Source organism: Etheostoma spectabile, chromosome 9 (genome assembly GCF_008692095.1).
Source record: "Etheostoma spectabile isolate EspeVRDwgs_2016 chromosome 9, UIUC_Espe_1.0, whole genome shotgun sequence".
Taxonomy (NCBI): Eukaryota; Metazoa; Chordata; class Actinopteri; order Perciformes; family Percidae; genus Etheostoma; species Etheostoma spectabile.
In genome coordinates, this window is record NC_045741.1 from 24949194 (window position 1) to 24954791 (window position 5598).

Consider the following 5598-nt stretch of genomic DNA (forward strand, 5'->3'; position numbering starts at 1 on the left):
CCTCCTTAAATATTTCAAAAGGGGTGCCTCAGGGCTCAATCCTTGGGCTTCTTCTTTTTATCATTTATACGAACAACCTCTGCAATAATATATAAAATACAAACTATCATTACTACGCTCTCTATTGTTCTGGGTCCACATTAGGTCAAGCAATCACAAATTTACAGTCTGCTTTTAATACCTTGCAACATAATCTGGCTTCTTTAAAATTGGTTCTAAACTCTAAAAAATTCTAACTCGATACCAAAAAAGAGTCCAGGTTGGAAAAAAAAACATTACCTTGAAGGCCGAACTTCACACAACGCTCACATTGACATTGGCGTTGCATCACCTTAAAGTGGACCATTAACCAACCAAACCAAATTTATTTATTATTACCACACTGCATTTGCAGTGTGGTAATAAATAAAAATCTGATTAATTTCATCATGGCTGCAGGATCTAAGAGACTTATTTTGATCAGCAAAGTTGATGCATGGTGTTGCATTCTGGTTTGCCATTTAGTTATAGAGTGTTTACTTATGTCTTATCTGCCCTGTGGCTTTAGTGTCGTTAAAAAAATAACGTGACTAAGCATTTGCTGTCCTGTGTGAGGATGGAGCCCAGGAAGCTCCCCCCACACCAGGTGGAGGTAGACGCCATCCAACAGAACAGCACCCAGATCTTCCACAAAATCCACTTCCCTAACGACACTGGAGGTACGAAAACAACACCTCTCTTTGTGTGAAGTCACAGGAAAAAAGCCAGGTCAAATATTCCTTCAGGAATACCAGCGATTCCTTTTGCCCCTCTCAGAAATTTGAGGTTGCGACAAACACAGGATCAGGGATCTCATCCAGAACATTGCCAAGAGGCTCAGCTGGCTTCAGCGGACGGCTTCAGCTTTTGTCAAAACAATGACAAGGTTTATTTGAATTGTCTCATGTTGTGACATTATATTCTGATCTAGAAATTCAACATGGGTGTTCTTGCATTAACTGTCACACAAAAAAATCTGTCATTATGTTACTTTCAGGTTCTCAGTTTGAATGACACAGACTACTTCTTGATAGTCTGAGACAAATCACTGACTGGTCCAAGAAAGCCAAGAGGATCAAAGACGGTAAAAAGTGATCATCTGATAGGAGTCTCAACCGCACTTTTGATGGTTCTTGTTTAACTGTTAAACAAGTGTGTGGGGGGGCATGTTGTTTTGTGTGTGTGTGGTGTGTGTGTGGTGTGTGTGTGTGTGTGTGTGTGTGTGTGTGTGTGCGTGCAGGTGGGGCCAGTCAACATTCACACTTGTGTTCTTTATGAGGAAGTTAGGTCAATGTGATCCCGGGCAGAGACACAAAGGCCGATCTTATCTTCCATTTCCCTCAGGTACATTTGAATAATGCAGCTCAGTCACATCACATTTTCCAGGCTGGTTGGTTTCCACATAATATGAAAGCCAAACTTTCCGTGAACGTAACCGTACCTGACATATAGCTGAGATAGAATCCACACTAGTTCCAGACTGCTCCCTCTGGTTTAGCAATGACCAAAAATGAACAATGTAGTGAGAAACAACTTGGTTTCAATCTGTTTCCACCAGTGCAGAGTTTTAAGATAGCTTTCTATCTTCCAGGAGCTACCAAAGTACCGCGAGGCTATCATGTTTGCACCAGAGGAAATGGTCAACATTGCTGCTCTGCTCTTCATGATTAAAGTTGGCAGTGACAGGAGCCAGGTGGTCCTGATTCCCAGGCTGCTGAAGGAGCTGGTGCCATGGACCAACTGAAGGCCATGTCTGAAAATGAGTGGAAGAAGGTTTGGGGGGCTTCTTCTTCTTATCCTGATTCATAGTAAAAGTAGGCCTGCCCAAATTGAGAATAATATGCGATAACGTTGTTGAATATCGCAATAACGACATTACTTGCAATAAATAAACAGACATTAAAGTGTTCTGAGCTTTGCATTTCTGCTGCTTTCAGTACTGTGCTAAAATATAAATTGCTTCTTGTAATAAAACAAGCTAAAGGAAATCCTTTTCAACAGTCTTTTATGGAACAAATTGAACATTGAATTGAATAATAAAGGCACTACTACAACAACAACAACGAATCTCATGTCGGCCATGATATGGCGTAGCCTTTTGTTTATTGCGTCACTTGATATTGCGATAATGATTTTAAAAAATATTGGGCGGCCAGATAGCTCATTTGGTAGAGCAGCCATCCATATATATATATATATCTTTTTATAAAATCTACATCTAAAATCTAAAATCTCTATCTATTTATCTATCTATAGCCATATATGCCTATATAGCCATTTTCACAGCGTGTGACTTGCCAGCCCGAAGGTTGTTGTTTCCTGAAGCAAGCGGAGTTTGAGAATGGCGGCACACACACACACAACACCAAACACACACACACACACCACACACACACACACACACACACACAACACACACACACACACACACACACAGAGAGTAAGAGAGGAAGGCGAGGGCCATCCATTACAAGAGGCAGTAATCCTGGAATATACTTCCGCCATCCCAATAGCCACGCAGCTAGCATTGCTGAAAACAGTTCTCAAATATAGTTTATAGTTTAACTTTAGATACTAAAAATAAATCCTAAAACAGCTGGCCACGGTTGTTTTTTAGGAAACATTAATTTTATTAGAATCCTATACAATTTTTGGGGACTATTTTTTAGCAGGGGATTAATTAAAGTTGGTGTGTAGCAGTATTTACAGCACCAGGACATTGTCTGAGATCAACAGACCTACAGAGCCTGTGTTCACTGAACAGATACACTGTACCCAGTGCAACAGTGTGGCTCATTGATAGTTTTTTAATAGTTTTTGGATAAACAATGGAGCTCTGCGGCACATAGGGATTCACATTATTAGGCTTTGGATACACAACACTGGAGTATCAGTAGATTCTTTAAATCGCCCATCTGAACAATATCCCCCTTATGCCATCCCTGGGTCTCGGCTCTCTGAGAGTATTGCCTGAAGGCTGGGGGGGCGTTAGAAAATCATTAAGCTCATTAAAAGCAATGCAAATACTTCAACAAGACAAGAGTGTTGTATCACACTGTGATGCATTTTTCTAAACTTTATTTTCAGAGTATTTTGCCTCTGTAACAAACAAGTTGGTATGACGGTTGAAGAAGCTAAGTGGCGTTTCTGAAGGCAGTCTGCCGCTGGCGACGTTGGCTGTGCATTCTTTGAAGTGAAGGTAAGGGCTGCAGTGAAAGCAGCACCAACGATGCTTTATCTCGCTATCTACAGTCCATTGGGTTGGGTGGGTGACTTGTTTATCTGATGCTCTGTCTCAGTCCCCCTTCCACCCCCACCTTCTGTCACCCTGGTACACTAGGTGCACGTCTGAGCAGAAAGCAAATAGTCATGACTACAGTGAAGAAAAGTGTCCTCATTTGCCATTCTAACTTTTTTCAGCAAACATCAGAACCCAATTTCCAGATATGTGCGAATAGCTGTCAGCAAGCAGGGACTCACCATCATCCACCCTAAAACCAAGGTGAAATGAATTAACAATATTTCCATTAAAACCCTGCTCCTATTTTCCACCATTAACCATTAATTCTTTTCTTGAAAGGATGTGCTGGCAAATCACCCATTCAACCGCATCGCTAACTGGTGCAGTGGAAGCACCTACTTCCACATGACTATCGGCAAATTAGTCAAAGGGAGTAAATTCCTGTGTGAAACTTCACGGTAAGATCTATCATTAGATACGTGAGCTTTAAATGAACACTGTCAGTAAGTAAATTGTCCTCCTCATTTCCTTTCTTTACCTCTGTGTCTTCCTTCCAAAAGGGTTACAAGATGGATGATCTCATAACCTCCTATGTCAGCATGTACCTCAGAGAGGAGGAGCAGCGCAAACCAGGAACCAGCGCTTTGACATGTGACCTCGAGTGTGATGCAACTGGGGCCTGTAGCTGTAGATTCAAACCCACCACCTCAACATGTAGTTCATACTCACCAGACGCAGAGCAAGACTAGTTCTTTGTTTTTAAAATGCTACAACTTTATTTGTGCTCACGCTTTGATTAATTGCATAAAATTAACTTGTGTTCTTGAACTTGTAATTCTCTTCATTGACAAAATGTCACACTGTGTGGAACCAGTCGTCGTCCACAGCCTTGTTTTTATTTCTTTTTTTCACTACTAGTTTAATTCCCCTCCATATTAAACTGTCGGCCTTAATAACATTCAACGTGCTCATATTATGCTTTTTTCCTATATGGGTTATTTATATAATATTTTTGTGCATGTTATAGGTTTACAAAGTGAAAAAGTCCCTCTCCAACAGAAACCACTGTTCACAAACTGCTCCAAACAGCCACCTGTAGTCCAGCCTTTACTTCAGAGACAAACCTTATAATGCTCACCTAGCTGCTAGCATGGCACGCCTTATACTTGCTCCTGACTGGCTAGTAGTCCTTACCTAGGTACTGTCAGGACCCTCATACTCTGCTCCTGACTGGCTAGTAGTCCTTACCTAGGTACTGTCAGGGCCTCATACTCTGCTTCTGACTGGTTAGTAGTCCTTACCTAGGTACTGTCAGGGCCTCATACTCTGCTTCTGACTGGCTAGTAGTCCTTACCTAGGTACTGTCAGGGCCTCATACTCTGCTTCTGACTGGCTAGTAGTCCTTACCTTTCATTCATTCATTCATTCATTCAAACCTTTATTTAACCAGGATAAAAAACTCCTTGAGATAAAAAATCTCTTTTACAAGAGTGTCCTGGCAAGTGGCAGCAGCACGTTTCAGATAGACAGAGACACTTACATGTAAATACATAAACACACTTTCACTCATATTCAAACAACAATGTCATCATGAAAAAACAGGGTCCTAAATCAATTTAAAAACAGTGACATACAGACTGCCCTTCTGCAAGGTCCTTTAACAAGCCTTTAAAAGAACAAAATGAGACCAACTCCTTCAAATGGAGTTCATTTTGAAGCTGATTCCATGCAGATGGGGCTGCAAAATTAAAAGCCTTTTTGCCGAAGTCAGTGCGGGCTTTAGGGACTGTCAATAAAACCAGTTCCTGTGAGCGCAGGTGATACGTCCCTGCAGACCTCGGGAGGATGGAAGTGTTCAGATAAGGAGGAAGAAGTCCTAATACTGCCTTATAAATAAAAAGATGCCAGTGCATCCAACGCCAAATCGAGAGTGAAAACCACCTGACCCGAGAATACAGCAAACAGTGTGAGTGAGAGAGTTTAAGTTTGTGATGAATCAAGGCTCCAGAAACACAGTGTCCAAAGCATGAAGACCTGGGAGGTTGAATGCATGTATAAAATATCACACGTAGTCTAAGACAGACAAGAATGTTGCATTTACTAGTTGTTTTTTGCTTCAATGATAAACAAGACTTGATTCTAAAGAAAAAACTTAACTTCAATTTCAGTTTTTAACTAAATCTTGGATATGCATTGTAAAAGACAATGATTGGTCGATGGTAATACCCAAGTATTTGTAATGTGGACACTTCTTCAATTCTGTACAGAAAGTGTACAAATGGTTGGGACATTATTCTTAGTTAATTTTCCCAGAGTGAAAGTCATGACTTTAGTTTTTG

The 5598-nt window shown here is 40.9% G+C and overlaps 1 long non-coding RNA gene across 1 annotated transcript in view; it reads left to right on the top strand.

Moving 5' to 3' along the window:
- Positions 1-1653: 1653 nt before the first annotated feature.
- LOC116695748 (uncharacterized) overlaps positions 1654-5598 on the top strand; it is a 4684-nt gene continuing 739 nt past the window's right edge. The window contains exon 1 of the long non-coding RNA XR_004333545.1: positions 1654-1791. This is a non-coding gene — a long non-coding RNA (uncharacterized LOC116695748). The remainder of the gene's footprint in view (positions 1792-5598) is intronic.